At 36.6% G+C, this 17,153-nt stretch overlaps 1 pseudogene; it reads left to right on the top strand.

Annotated features, from left to right (window-relative positions):
• The first annotated feature begins 1,509 nt into the window (after positions 1 to 1,509).
• LOC122290962 lies at positions 1,510 to 16,368 on the top strand (annotated as a pseudogene).
• Positions 16,369 to 17,153: the final 785 nt, after the last annotated feature.

The following is a 17,153-nucleotide window of genomic DNA, read 5'->3' as shown; positions in this document are numbered from 1 at the left end:
TGACCTTGTATTCCCATTGTAAACAAAACATCCAGCACTTCTTGTTGCTTTCTTGCTAAGCTGGACATGTTCTTCCTGAATCCTATCAAGACCAAAGGCAGATAGCAAATCTCTGGGGCAAAACATTTTAATTGACAGCCTTATATCATCCCTAAGACCACCCAGAAAATAGCTCAACTTGTGACTCTCTGTCAAGCCTTTCACTCTATTGGATAATGCTTCAAATCTGCTTTTATAATCCTCTACTGAATCAGTCTATCAAAGCTTAGTTATAGCCTCCATTGGATCATCATAACATGTTGACCCAAACCTCAACAATAATGCTCAAACAAAAACATCCCAAGTTGGTAATCCACCCAACTCCTCCAATTCTTGAAACCACACGAGGGCTTTACCCTCCATATGGAAAGAGGATAACTGCAACCTCTAATGGGATGGGGTGTTGTAATACAAAAAAAAAAAAAATGATTCACTTTGTACAGCCAGCTAGTAGGATCGTCTCCATTAAAGGAAGGAAAATCAATTCTTGCAAACCTGGTATGTGTATTCTGACTCACTTCCATTTGCGATTCATGATTATTGACATTGCTGCTTGATACCTCCAATCTTGATTGGTTCATTTTCTGCATTTCAGCAGTCATCCCTTTCAACTGCACGATTAAGGACTCCATCAGACGCTGCTGGGAATCAAATGCCTTCTTGAGCGAGCCAACTTCTATTTCCAAGGCTGTCTGGTGTGACTCCACGACCTTCTTAAATGTTGTAAACTACTCTTGTAACTGATTAAGTCTGGTGCCTTCCGCCATTGTCTCTATGAGAAAGAAGAAGATCTTCACTTCTCTAATACCACGTTGTCACAAGCCTTATCTAATATTGCAAGAATGTAGCTGAAAAGAAAGATATTATAGGGAGAGAGAAAGAGAGAGAGAAAGAGGAAGATAATTCAGAATTGAATTGTAATACTTCAGATGCCTTTATTGATGATTTACGCACTGTATTTATACACATAATTCATATGCTAAAGTACTCTTAAATCCTTGTATTCTTAATGGGCTTTTATTATGAGAACTTATACACGTTGTCATAATACAATTCAATTCAATCCTGGTATTACAATTCAATTCTAATACCACGTTGTCACAAGCCTTATCTAATATTGCAAGAATGTAGCTGAAAAGAAAGATATTATAGGGAGAGAGAAAGAGAGAGAGAAAGAGGAAGATAATTCAGAATTGAATTGTAATACTTCAGATGCCTTTATTGATGATTTACGCACTGTATTTATACACGTAATTCATATGCTAAAGTACTCTTAAATCCTTGTATTCTTAATGGGCTTTTATTATGAGAACTTATACACAGCCCACGTACTCTTCTCTCGTTCAGCTCTGGCCCGACCCATAGAGCCCATTTCATCACTTATACTCCAGCTGCTGTCGAACCCTAACCTTCAGCATATGACATAGACATGAAGCCGTATGAGGAATATCACTTTAGCATTATGAAACAATGGCTCGGATGGATAAGGTTTGCCAAGACACCAACAAGTACCAGTTAGCAAAAATGGAAAATTTGAGAGCAAAAAATGACAGAGACAGTATTGCCAAATAAACCACACTGATAACTGATTTGTTGCACTCTTCTAGAGAGCTCCAAATGTCAACGTCCTTAACACCTTTTTTGTGTTAATTATATTCTTGAATTTCTTTTTTGATAAGTTATATTTTGGACTTTTTTTTCTCACTTGTTACATTAAACTTATGAAAACAATTAAAACCAATACAATTGAACCACATGAGTACTTTAATGAGTTCAAGCTGAAACATATTAAGGAGGTGCCCCAAGTGCATACAAGGCAACCTTCCAACCATGTATTGGCAACTTGAACTTGAACTATCCCATGCTTTTTTCAACTCCAGATTCCCACTCACAACATACAAATTCATGAAACTACCTAGACTTCTATACTCCATTGATATTCCAACTTCAGTACATCAAACAACTCTTTATATGCACTGGCTTTATATTACATCTACCTCATCTTTATCTACCTCATCTTTACAAAAATGGTAGTGAGATTGAAAAGCAAAAAATTAGTTGAATATCTAATATGGAATTTCTCATCATCAACCCTCCCTCTCTCTCTCTCTCTACACAATCTTGAACCAATATAGCACAGCATTTGCAAGCATAAACGTAAAAAATAATAATAATAATAACAGAGACGTGGTCACATGAACAATATAAACATCCCTTTCTAAATCTTAAGTTTCAAATCATATTTATTCATTCTAGCAAATAGATTACAAAAAAACAATCAAACCGAGCTATCTCAGATTCACCATGAATTCACTTATTCAAGCCATCTCAGATTCACCGAATCACCAATCACTACGAAATCACACACCGAACAGATTCGCCAATAAGAAACCTAGATTCACGAATCATAAATTCACAAGAGAAAATCGAGATGCCTAGATTCACGAAATCAAGAAATAAAACTAGAAAAAGTAAATACGCATAACAATAGAAGGTCTGCTGCTGCGAACTGCGAATTCCGGGGGGTGGCCCAACCAGTCTACGATGGAATAGGGTGGGGAAGGTCTTGCTAGTTTGTGTTGGTCACAGTCCCACTCCATGAACTCAGGAAATGAGGGGGCTAGGGTTTCTCCTTTTCACTAGAATAAGAGAGAGAGTCTGAGAGGAAATGAGAGGGAATCGGGGGAGGGGTAAGTCTAGGGCTGTTGAAATGACGCCGTTTGGATTGAAAACAATCCTAAACAGTGCCGTTTCAACACAAGAAAGGGAAAAAAATAAAATCAGTTGCAATTAAACGATGATGCCTTCTCCCTAAACTGTGCACGGCGCCGTTTAGGTCCATTTTTGTACTAAACGACGCCGTTTTTTCCCTTAGTAAATATGTATTCTCATTTGTTCTATGTTTTTAACACATAAATTAATAAAAAAATATTTTAATTAGTAAAATTAAAATTAAGTAAACTATTCAATATAATTATTTAATTAACTCATTAAAAAAATATATAATTATAATTATATTGATGATGTTAATTATTACTTTGTTACTAACTTAGAGTATATCAAATTATGAATGTATTACGATAGTTCTAACTTCTAAGTTAATGCATAATGAGGAATGAGCTATATATTTACATTTTGTACGTTTTGTATAGGAAGTAATAAGCATAAATAATTTAATCATACATACATACTTTATATTTACTTGCAACTTAGTTCATAGATGTAGAATTGTAGATCTTAACATGTTATTAATTAGTTAATGGGGAATTGGTATTAGCCATTAGGTTAGTTAATTTACAATTTACCAATTGCTTTATATTATCAATTTAATTAAATATAGATGTAGATGTTAGTAATTAGTTAATGGTGAATTGATGATAAGTTAGTTGATAATAATATTATAATATACCTAGGTTAATTAATAGAATATTAATTTGTAATTATATATTTAAAATTTTATATTGTAAATGGTAATAGCCTAATAGGTTAGATGAAAATGATATATTAATTATATAAAATTGTTGCCCAGATGACTAATACAAGACGGGGGGTGAATTGAGTTATATTTGAAAAATTAACAATTATAAATCAAATACATAATATAAAATATAAATAAAATATGAAGCAATAATAAATATAAAGAGTAAGGATAAGAGAGAAGCAAATTCAGTACATTAATGAGGTTCGGCCCCACTGCCTACGTCCTTGCCTCAAGCTACTCCTTGAAAATTCCCAAATTAAATATTCAACCTACTTCAGGTGGAGATAGAAACTTATTGTACCTTTGAACAACACCACTACAAAAGATCCGTGCAGAACACCCTCTATATTTGCAATTATCTTACACGTGATGATTTAACTATTCCCTATGTAGAACACTTTCTACACACACAGGGGTTGTACACACCCTTTTACTGATACAAGAGCTGATAGTAGATAAGTTATCAGATAACACTCCTCAATGAGTGAAATAAGAACAATACAGTGCAAATTGTATCTCTCTCCAAATGAACAAGGATTAAGGCTCAAGACTTAGAGAAAAGATAATAAAAGTTTTGAATGAATATTGCATGCTCTTGGTGTTGTAAATGTGAAGCTCTCAAATGATCTATAAATAGGCATATGAGACTTCATATTCAAATTTAAAAAGATTCACATATCAAAGAAAACATCATTCACTTTTCAGAAAATTCAAACCTAATGTTTTTACTTTTTTTCATATGACAAAAAGAACACACTTTATTTTTCAAAATTTTTAAATAAAATCATTTACCTTTTGCATAAATCAAAAAGAGCATCAATCACTTTTGAAAATATTCAAATAAAGCATGCACATGTGAAAGATAACAATCAATTATCCTTAATATTTTCAAAATTTTTAAACAAAATCATCTGCTTACTGCATAAGTCAAAAAAAGTCTCAATCACTTTTGAAAATATTCAAATAAAGATTGCACATATGAAAGATGACAATCAATCATCTTTACTATTTTCAAAATTCAAACGTTTAATCATGTCATGCACGTGTGAATATGACAATCAATCATTTTTCAAAATTTTTCAAATTTAATTTTTAAAATATTCATGCACATGTGGGAAATGTATTTTAATACTTTATGATAAAATATTAATTTTGAATCTTAATCCTAATTTCGAATTTTTAAGAGATTTACAATATTACTCTATGACTTTCATGTGAACTTGTTCACTTCTTGCTCATGCTTGGTTTCTTGATGTGCTTGACTCCATTGTGTAGACAACTTGAACTTGAGACTCCTTTATTCTTTGAATTCATTTGTTATCATCAAAATCCATGTGTAGATATATAATTACACAAAGTTTGAAACCTTGGGTTCAACAATCTCCCTCTTTTTTATGATGAAAAATACTTGATAGAAGCTGAAACCTATATTAATACTTAAGCTCCCCCTGAGAATGTGCGTTAGTTTTCAAGCAAAAGTATAAATATAATTCCAAGTATATATAATAAGTTTAGCAATTCAAATAATGTTAATGTTCTAGTCTAAAACTTCTCCCCCTTTTGGCATCATTAAAAAGGATCCACAGCAAGTAAATGGACTAAAAAAAATGGTGTGTTAGTAGAAACTGTATATAGTTGAAAAATTGGATCCGCCCGTGACCCGACAAGTGTGGCTGGAGATTTTAAAAATCATCTGATGTTGTTGAAAAAAAGATCATCTTCATCCATTGGATACCAAAAAGAAATCACATTGCTCATTGATTTGGATGATAGCTTGTCTTGTCTTTTATGCTATCTCTATAAAATCAGTCTTAAAGTTCATCTAATCTGCAACAAATCTTTTTCTCATCTCTATAACTCATCTACTTTCGTTCAATATTCTCGCTTTAAGCTCATTCTTCTAACATTCATTTGGATTTATCCATGAGGTATTCTACACCTCAATTTTCTGTCCTTTTTACAGCTACCATTGGTGCTATGTTGTAGCAAGAGAATAATAATTTGGCTAATAAGTCAGATTCCGATGTTATCCATGATTTGGTGAGTCTTGGGACTCGCTACCCCTCCTCTATAGTTGCTTTTTTCCAGTGGCTACAAGTCATAAACCATGAGGTTGAAAAGCTTAAAGAACAAATTGTTGTATTTTAGCGAATTGTTCAAGAGTCTCACACAAGGAAATGAATCATTCGGCAGAAAAATAAATAGTTGAAATCCCTGTACTCATGGATAACTTGTCTCATGGGTAACAGCGATTGTGTGTAAGTATGCTTGTCTCTGTCTGTTTAATTTTACTCATTTTAGTACTCCTGAGCATGATAGTATTTGTTAAAGGAATTACGATGTTCCTTTGAGTATCATTCTATATTTTTTGTATCATTTTGTACTCATGTGGAGTAATTGTTAGTTACTTTGGAGTAGGGACACATTCGACACATGGTACTCCCATCCTAACATATTTTAGTTACCATAGTCAATTTTAACTATGTGGCATCTAGTGATGTAACGGGAGTACCTAATAATTTTTTCAATCCTGCGAGGTATCTGAGAAGTTTGAATTTTGGGTAATTTTTTCTAAGTGTTGCTTTCATTTGTTTTGCGTATTGAAATATATTCCTATAGTAAATATCTTGTGATGTCATGAAGCTAAGGTGCCATTCAGCTTATTGAAACTGAAACATATCCATCTTACATGACTTTTAACTTCATGTTTTCATAGGAATGGTGCGAAAAACAAATGGGGTTTGTTCTCCTCCATGCCAGGCGAAAAACAACCAAAGCTATGAAAGCAGGTAGTGCTCGCCATAGAAATCTTGAAGAAGAGGTACATTTGTATACTCTTGAATAACTAATTCTCATTTTTCAATATCAATATTCTTTATAATCCTTTCAACCAAAATAAGATTTTCCTTTTTCTTTGTGTTTTTTGGTAAACATATTTGGCTTAAATCCCACTGCATAAAATTGGTAAGTTGTTAAAATTGAGTGGAAAAATAGAATTCAATATTAAGAACAGTACTAGAAGGCATTCTTATGTTTTCAACAATTTGGCATTTTCAACAAGTTGGCAATTAGAAATTGTTTTTGTGCATAAGGATTCATAGAAGATGTGAAGGTCATCCAACTTGCATTTTTTTGTTTTTCATTCAGCATGTTTGTAGCAGAAAAAATAATTAAAAAAGGAAATATTTGTAGCAGAAAAAAAAAAAAAAAACAAAACTTTAATTAGTCATCTTCTATGTTTTTCACATGTTCACAATATACAATTATCCATCCTGGTTGTATATCTGGCAGGTTGTGAAAAAAGTGAAAGTTCGTGTCAAATCTAAAGAAGACATGGGCTCTGAAGCTTTTGAACTTTATACTTGGCGCTAATCAATTATTGTTTGAAGGATTAACGCGTGAACTACCACTGTAAGCTCAATCATCCCACAGTCTTCTGAGTCAGTTTCTGTCTTGTCATGGTTTTAGCTTGCTCTTAGTAACCACATGGAAATGCTTTTTGCTTTTTCTGTACTTGTAAGTGGTTCAGTATATCATTTTGAAGTGTGTTGCATTAAATTTTGAGTGACAGTTTACTTTGTTCTTGATGCAGGGCGTAATTTCCAAAAATGAATTGGAAAGGGGCTGTTATTTGTGGTTTCTTTAGAATTTAGATTTATCCATATTTGTGGTTATCAAATCTTGATGGGGGCTAGTTATCTGTTTTAAAGTATATAAGTAATTATATAGATTGAGCTAGTGCAGATACTAACTCAATGGGCAGATACTTGTTTGAGTTGGATTGAGTTTGAGATTGAAAAGATTGTGCTATTGATGAAGTGCCATGGATTATTAGATTTGACTATTTATTACTTCTTGTTTTGCCTTAGTGCTTTGGATATGCTTATATGAGTATGGATAACAAACCACATAAATTAGTTAACAAGAAATAAAAAATAAATGCTTCCTTTTTGGTTGGGGAATCATAGAGAGAGTGCTTGGACAGATCCAATAAAATCTTTTTATGAAATTTGTACAATGAGATTTGATGAAAAACACAACTTCTATTCACAGTGTATATACAAGTATATATATATCCTAAATACAAGTTACCCATATACCCTTATACAAACTAATTACAAACAATATATTCTAACAGTCCCCCTCAAGCTGGGGCATATATATCATATAAACCCAGCTTGAAACAAATAGGTTTTAATCGACTCCAACACAAGGAATTAGTAAACACTTCTGCGAGTTGATCTGCAGACTTCACAAAAGGTGTAGCAATGTCACCACTTAATATCTTATCTCGAATAAAGTGACAATCAATCTCTATATGTTTAGTCCTCTCATGAAACACGGGGTTAGAGGCAATATGCAGTGCAGCTTGATTATCACAAAATAGCTAGAGAGAGATAGGAGCTGGAAACCCAATCTCTTGAGGAAAGTGTTGTAACCATGTCAGCTCACTAGTAGTATGAACCATTGCCCTGTATTCAGCTTCCGCACTAGACCAAGCTACTACTGTTTGTTTCTTACTCTTCCATGTAACCAAGTACCTCCTACAAAGGTACAATATTCCGTAGTAGATCTTCTATCTAAAGGAGATCCTACCCAATCAGCATCTGAAAATGCTTCATCCCTAAGATGTCCATTTGGTCGATATAGTATTCCAAGGCTAGGTGCTCGCTTGAGATAACGAAGAATATGAATTACAGCATCCCAATGTGAGATCCTAGCCGTTTGTAAAAACTGACTTAAAACACTCACTGCATAAGAGATGTCTAGTCTAGTGATGGTGAGATAGTTCAATTTCCCAACAAGTCTTTGGTACATACTTGGATCTCCAAACAACTCCCCCTCTTCTATAAAAAATTTACGATTGTGATCCATAGTGGTGTCAATAGGTCGTGCACCCAACATGCCAGTTTCTTCTAAAAGATTAAGTATATATTTCTTCTGAGATAGGTTGATGCCCTCTTTAGATCTACTGACTTCAATTCCAAAGAAATATCTAAGCTTGCCCAAGTCTTTCGTCTGAAATTGATCATGTAAAAATTGTTTTAGTGTAGTAATTCTAGCAAAGTCACTCCCAATAATTGTAATATCATCCACATATACAAACAACAAAATGTGACCTGCATTACTATGTAAGTGAAATACCGAGTAATCGGTTTGGCATCTGTGAAGACCAAATGTCAATACAGCATCAGAGAACCTTCCAAACCGCATCTGTGAAGACCAAATGTCAATACAGCATCAGAGAACCTTCCAAACCATACTCAAGGAGATTGTTTCAAACCATATAATACCTTCTTTAACCTGCATACAATACCTCGATATTCCCCCTGAGCAACAAACCCAGGTGGTTGCTCCATATAAACTTCCTTATGCAAGTCGCCATGCAGGAATGCATTTTTTACATCCAGCTGAAATAAGGGCCAGTCTAAATTAGCAACAAGAGAGATTAGCATTCGAACAAAAGAGATTTTGGCAACTGGGGAGAATGTCTCTTCATAGTCAATGTCATATGTTTGAGTGTATCCCTTTGCAATTAAGTGGGCTTTCAGACGTTCCATAGAACTATTAGGATGAAATTTGATAGTATATACCCATTTACAGCCAACAAATTGTTTACCAGGTGGTAGTGGAACAAGATCTCATGTACGTTATTATGAAGAGCATCCATTTTATTTTCCATAGCTGTCCTCCATCTCGGATCAAATGATGCATCCTGAAATGTCTGAGGAATAGAGAGTTTTGAAATTTGAGATGTAAAACATGAGAATGAAGGGGATAAGGCATGATATGAAACAAATTGACTAATAGGATGTTGAGTAACACAAGAACAATTACTTTTGCGAAGAGCAATAGGTAGAGAGTCAGAAGTACTGGGCAACTCAGGATCTGAAGGTGGAGGCATGACTAGTTGAGGCATGGGAGCTGGCGGCCGCAAGCGACGTGAGTAAACCTGTAAAGGAACTGGGGAAGGGGCCGAGGAGGGTTGGTTAAAGTTGGGTAAGTGTGAGGGAGATAGTGTAAGAGTAGGTAATGGTAGAGGATCACACTCAACACTCAAAGATATGTTCAAAAAATAGGGTATGGACTCAAAAAAGGTAACATCAGCACTCGTGAAGTAGCGTCTAAGAGCAGGACTATAGCAGCGATATCCTTTTTAAGTCTGGGAATAACCAACAAAGAGACACTTCGTAAAACGGGGGTCAAGTTTATCAAAGCTTGGACCAAGGTTATGAACAAAGCAAACATGCACAAAGATTTTTTGTGGAAGAGAAAAAGGTGAAGATGATGGAAACATGATGGAGAAAGGAGAGGAACTATCAAGAACTGATGAAGGCATACGATTAATAAGATGACAAGCAGTAAGAACACCATCACTCCAAAAACATTTAGAAACATGCATATGTAGCAATAGTGCTCCGGTTACATCTAACAAATGTCGATTTTTGCGTTCAACCACCCCTTTCTGTTGGGGTGTATATAAACATGACATTTGATGAACAATTCATTTGTCACTTAAGTAAGTAGCAAAAGCACTAGATAGATATTCTCTAGCATTATCATAACGCAAAACTTGAACCTTTTTGTTAAATTGAGTTTTATTTCTTTCCAAAACAATTGAAATATGGAAAGAAGTTCAGATCTGACCTTCATAAAAAACAACCATGTTACACGAGAATAGTCATCAACAAATGTAACAAAATATTGAAACTTGTTTGATTCAATGTTGATTGGTCTTCATATATCAGAGTGAACTAATTCAAAAGGACTCAATGCTTGTTTATCAATACGAGGAACAAAAGACACACGATGATGTTTACTAAATTGACACGCTTCACAAGAGAAGGGAGACCCACTTCCCAAGTTCCTAATTTGACACTTCAAAAGAGAAAGGGAGGGGTGACCAAGGCGACAATGTCATTCAAAAGCAAATGATGAGGGGGTTGTAAGGGCTTAAGTGGGTGACTGTTGAACATCAAGGTAATACAGACCATCAGCTTCATGCCCCATACCAATCTTGTTCCCCCCGTCATGAGATCCTAAAAAATATATGAAGATGGATAAAAAGTAACTGAACATTGTAGATTTTAAGTAATCTTACTAATAGACAACAAACTAAAAGGAAAACTAGAAGCATATAGGACAGATGACAAGGATATGGAGTCAATGAGTTTAGTGGATCCAATGCCTGTAACTTTAGCAAGAGAACCATTAGTAAGAGTGACACTTTTTAAAGATAGTACAGTATTTAACTTAGACAAAGAAGACAAACTGGTTAGATGTTCATTAGCTCTTGAATCAATGATCTATGGAGCTTGAGTCGATGAGACAAGACATGCGGATGCTATACCTGAGTGGGTAAGAGTAGTTATGGAAGATGAAGCCCCTGTGTGACCCAAAAACCGCTCATACTCATCCTTCGATATACTAATCATATCTAAAGGTGGGTTGGAGCTCGTTGATTGTGATGTAGCATCATGGCAAATGACTTGATTAGCAGACCCAGATGGCCTACCGTGTAGGTCCCAACAATAGTCCATAGAATGGTTATTGTGACCACAATTGGTGCATTTATGAGGCTCTCGACCTCGATTGCAATTGCCTTTGGCATCACGTCCTCCAAGTGCACTTCTACCACGTCAGCCTCCACGCCCACCAGGAGCAACATAAAAGGCAACCATGGTGGATCTCTCACTAATTGGATCAGAAGACAACTGAGATCCGTGCCTAGATAACATGGCATGTTGAAGTCGGGAGAACACATCAGAAAATGAAAGGAGTTGTGGACTCGCCAAGATTTGAGACCTCACAGACTCATATTCAAGTTTTAAACCAACAAGAAACCGAACAACATTAAACTCTTCACGTTGTTGTAGCATACATGAAACATCAGAAGTGATAGGTTGATACAAATTAAGTTCTTCACATATGTTCATCACTTGAGAATAATACTCTTCCAGACCCAGAGTACCTTGTTCCAATGCGAAAAACTACTTACATAGCTCATAAATGCTGGTTGTGTTCCCAGTACCCGAGTACATATGCTTGAGACAGATCCACACTTCTTGGGCAGTGTCAAAATGAATCAAACTAGAGCAAATGTTAGGCTCAATACTGGTCAACATCAAGGACAGGATTTGGGCATCCTCTTGCTCCCATTGAGCAAATATAGGGTTATTTGAGTTGGGTTTTGGATTAACCAGGTGGCTAAAAAGTCCCTTACCTTTCAAAAATACTGTAACAGATTTTGACCATAACATATAGTTTTTCCCATCCAATTTTACTGAAATCATAGGCATATTAAAGTTTGATGTAAGTGATGACTCAAACTTAGTTGCCATATGTGCAGCAAAATATCACAATTCTACTTGAAAATAGAAAAGTCACACACAATATGCGAACCCAACCCAAGTACCTAAAAAGGGCCTTAAAAACCCCAATTTTGGCTCTATATCAGACAATATAGGTCTAAACCGGTCAAAAAAGTGATGTACCGGTTCTAAACCGGTATGTATTGACCTAGAAGTGGCCGATTCGATCGAAATTGGGTCGATATCGGCCGAAATCAGCTCTATATCGGCCGGTATCGGGTCTGTTTCAGCCGGTATAGGCCCGATATGGGTCTATCTCGGATCGAGCCTGGGTCGGTCTCAGATTGAGTTTGACCCGTTTGGATCTGTCTCAGATAAGCCTATCCTAACCTAGGATACGTTTAACCTATTCTGTTACCAAACAGGTTTTATTCCACTCTAGAATAAAACCTTATCCAGGTTTGGGGTTACCTTACTCAAGAACTGGAATACGAGATTACCTACAACTAAACGATACTAGACCGGCGACAGAGACCCCTTCCAGTGGCTGAAGACGATGGCAACCAGGTCTGGTACCAACAAAAACTTTCGGCGAGTTCACCCTTGGTGTCCAATACCGGAGATGATGCCAGAAAGCACTTCAAACCACCACAAGCCGCCGATGAGCACCCAAACCACACAGAAACATGCCGAGGAACACGGTGAGCTCACAAACTACACCGAATTACACTCTCAAACCATACAGAACTCATATTCGTGAGAATCGCGCTCTAATACCATGTACAACGAGATTTGATGAAAAACACAATTTTTATTCACAATGTACATACAAGTATATATATACCTTAAATACAAGTTACCCATATACCCTCTTACAAACTAATTACAAACAATATATTCTAACAAAATTCAATGAGAACTAGTATTTATATACTGCAATATTTCTGTCAGAGGATAGATATGAAAAAAAAAAAAAAAAAAAAAAAACGTTCTGTTGGAGACTTAGAGTTATCTTTTTCCTTCATATTTTGGCCTCTCTCTTTGTCACATGTGAATAGAATATGGATCGTTGATCTCAGGATCCTTATTTCCTCTTGCTGACGGACTATAGTTGCTTATGAAATCAGAATAGGCTTTGCAGAAGGTGTATGGATAGTGGGAGTGATTGATGAGATCTATATGCCTGCAACAGAAACCAATATGAACCCAAAATTAATTAACAAGACTCGTGTACAAGGTACTCTTCCTGCTGAACCACAAAGAAGGAATGGAAGGTATGCCTTGATGATGAATTATTTGGTAATGCGTCTGAATAAAATCACCACATTCATATATACTTTTTTTCAGGCTTCAATTAATGTGCTACAAGTATATGTGGGACAATTTAGTTGCTGACAATTTCCCCTCCAGAGAATTTTACAAATTTTTTGCCTTGAACCCACATTCTATGTTATCTGAAGAAATTAGAGAAAAAATTGCTGACTCGGGGTTCCCAGCAGATGTAAGGGTTCTTTCTCTCAAACCACTAACAATGTAGTTTGATAGATGCTGCTAGCTTGCTGCTCTGGACTATGTATGATATTCTCAACAATATAATGCTCAATTCTAAGGTGGTATTGGTAATAAATAAAAGAGTAATGTTAGGTACAAACCCCAAATAGACAAGTCCCATATAAGCTTGTCGTAAAAAAGTGAATCCCACTAATAAAGAATAGTTTTATTTAGGGCTTGCATGTGGCTTGTCTATTTGGGGTTTGTACAAATCTTGTCTCTAAATAAAAATACTATAGTACTTGTCAAAAAAATAAAAGTACTTTAGTACTTTTGAAGTACTTTTTTTTTTTTTTTTTTTGAAAGGAAGAACCTGTTTTCATTCAAGGAAATAAGTTTTGAATACATGGGGGATAGTCCCCCAGCATAATACATCCACTTGGATGAGACAGGGCGTGCTTGGCCAGGCCATGAGCAACGCCATTGCCTTTCCTTGGTACATGCCTAATAGACCAGCTTCTGAAGTTGGAGAGGATAAGCCTTATGTCCCTGACCATGAGACCAACTGAAGACCAACTTTCTTCTGCCTGCTGCACAGCCTCTATTACTCCCATCGAGTCACCTTCCAACACAATGTGAGTTAGCCCCAGGTCAGCACAGAGAGATGTTGCACGGAGAGCAGCCACTGCCTCACCGAGAAGAGGATCCGGGTGCATGTCTTTGCATGCCCACAGAGTAGCTACCGTCAGACCTTTGGAGTCTCTAATGATTACCCCAATCCCCACCCTTGAGTTGATCTTATCAATAGCAGCATCCCAGTTTGCTTTGATCATACCTAAAGGGGGAGGTGTCCACGGCTGTGGACTCAGGACCTGCCTTAGTTGCTTGACCTCACCTTGCTCAGTTTCTGATTTAATAAAAGCCAGTTCTGCTTGGATCCTTTTAGAGAGATTTGCAGGTGAAGAGAACAAGTCCTCAAAAACAAGGCTGTTTCTTCGATTCCACAGGAGCTTGACTGTGACAGCCACCTCACTCAAAACTTCTGGGGAAAGTTTCTCAAGCATGGATTCCAGAAGCTCTTTGAAGGTCTCAGCAGTGCTACTCATCTTCTGTAACTGTCTCGAGCCCAAATACCACACATCCTGAGCTGACTTGCATGACCAAAGAGCATGGGAAACTGTTTCCTCCTCAGTAAGGCAAATGGGGCATAAGGGAGATGTCACCACCTTCCTCTTTAGCAGGTTGAGATTAGTAGGAAGAGATTCCTTAGCTGCTCTCCACAGGAGAGATTTGGTGCCATTAGGAACCCCGATGCTCCACAGCCTGTCCCATACCTTAGAAACCGTGTTGCTATTGGAAGGTTGTCCCTTAACACACTCTCTCATAGAGCTCTGCAGGTGGTAGGCACTTTTTACAGAAAACTTACCATTACTTGAGCATCTCCAAGATAGGACATCTTGGCTCCTGCAGGGGCTTATAGGCATTTTACTAATAAGGTTTGCCTCCTCTTCTGAGAAAATTGAGTGGATTAGGCCAAGGTTCCACTGCATGGTCTGAGGGTTGATTAGTTGGTCAACTGAAGCCTCCTTACTTAGTATACTCACAGGGGATTGTATCATATAGGAAGATGGCCTTGGCACCCACTTGTCAGACCAAATCCTAATATGTTTACCATTGCCTACTCTCCACAGTAGGCCTTCTTCGAGGACATGTCTGGCTGCAAGGAGGCTTTTCCATACATAGGAATCTGAAGCTCTCTTCCTGACTGAGAGGAAACTCGAGGAGGGATAATACTTAACTTTAAGGACCTGTGCAGCAAGGGAGGTTTGGGCTTGCAGGAGCCTCCACCCTTGCTTTGCTAGCAAGGCCAAATTGAATTGCTCAAAGTCCCTAAAGCCCAGACCTCCCTTGCTCTTCTGTTTTCCCATGTCCTTCCAGCTGATCCAGTGAATCTTGGATCTGTTTTCCTTTTGGCCCCACCAGAAAGTACTTTTTAAACAAAGGGAGAGAAGCTTTTCTCATCTTTGATTTTGTTCATTTAAACATGTCTACCAACTCATTTGCATGAATAATACAGCAGATAAATTAAGAAATCCCTCCAAACTTTGGTATTATATTTGTTTTATTTTGGATATACAGACCCTTGATGACGTAGTGAGATTCTACAAAAATACTTGGAGCACACTGCCCCCTGCTTACGACCAGCTTTTATTAAGGTGAGTAAGAAGTTTATTGGAAACACACCTTATGAGAGATGTTAGATGGGAACAGCCACTACGGACAGCCAATCTAGTTGAACTTCAGTTGGGCCATACATCACCCATTATAGTATGTCTGGAATGGCAGTTTCTGGCTGTAGCTAAAATTAATTTGACTAACCAATCTACATGAAATGTTTATTTTTTAGTAGGTATAATAAAATTTTATTAATAGAAGAGTGTAAATGTAGCCCAAGCACACAGGAGGTGAAATGTTTCCTGAAAGCAGATAATGCAAAATTTGTAATTGCCTACCGACTTTGACTGATGTGGGGCTGAAGCACCTCTCATGATAGCACCTCAAGGAAAGCCATCTTCTTTATAAAATAAAGCGTCAGGAGATACATTGGTTAACTCCTGGGATGTAGGTTGTAGAGCATCATTTTCCTTCTGGTGTATGTTATACCCATGCATGTGATTTATCTGGCAACAACCTTAGTAGTTCCCATTAGCTAGACACTTACTTGGCTGTTTAAAGCAGATATGAGTTTCAAAAAGACAATTCATTGATTGGCGAAGATCAATTTGCATTCGATCCTGATTTCTTCAAGATTCAAATTCACGGTTGTCTTGAGTTTTGGCTAGGGGACCGAGAAGCCTGTTACACTCCAGAGGAAGAGCGTTGGAAATGTCGGTTCTGTCAGTTCGCTTCTATCTGTCCTGCAAACATAGACCATGATACTACTCCAAGCCCAACATGTGCCAACTCAAGTAGCACACCAAACTAGAGAAAACATTGACATTGCTTTATGTCTCACACTCAGTAAGCAAAACATGCGACCCTCCTGCAAAGAGCATTAAAGTTTTTACTGAATTTTCTTTGTGGTGTATTTCTGACCTGAAGCATACACTGTATTTGTTTGTCCTCTGGGATTCACAGTGAATAATTATGCATTATCAACACACGAAATAACAAAATGCATCTGTTGTAGGCAATGATGATTGGATGTTGTAATGTAGAATTGTTGTAAAACGATATTCATTCTTTCAAACTATATTTATAAAAATCCTGCCCCCTTCTCCAAATTTCTCTGAATGGGGTATGCATTTGTGTTACAAATTGTTTATGCTTGTCAAGAACTGGGACAGCAAATTAATGAATTTACCATTTATCATTGCTCTTAAGCTTATTTAATAGTAGTAGATGTCATAAACTGCAAGGTTAATTCTGTGAAAGTTGCCGGCAGTGTTTGTTTTCTGTTTAGATTAATGAGATGCAGTTGCAGTCATGCTCCACATTATTCCCTCTCTCTTCTGCTCTTTTCCTGTCTCTGTACCATTTCCACTTTTCATCTTCAACAGAGCCACACATTTTAAGACCTGAAGGGTCTCTCTATGTCCATACCTGGTTTTTCATCAATCATCTCCCTTCACCCATGGGCGGCTTCTCTGGGAGGGGATGCATGTCTTATACGGTATTACTTGCAATTTAGTAATTATTATCTTTTATTTTATTCATACTAAACTAATTGAGTTGTTTGTTCTTTCTATTCATCATCTATACACCATATATTTGTTAGAAAAATAATCAAATAAATATAAAAATTATGGCATGTGGGATGCTAAGTAGAA

The sequence above is a fragment of the Carya illinoinensis genome, chromosome 13 (assembly GCF_018687715.1).
Source record: "Carya illinoinensis cultivar Pawnee chromosome 13, C.illinoinensisPawnee_v1, whole genome shotgun sequence".
NCBI lineage: Eukaryota > Viridiplantae > Streptophyta > Magnoliopsida > Fagales > Juglandaceae > Carya > Carya illinoinensis.
Note: the sequence above shows the minus strand (reverse complement) of the source record. Positions and strands in the feature narration are given on the sequence as shown.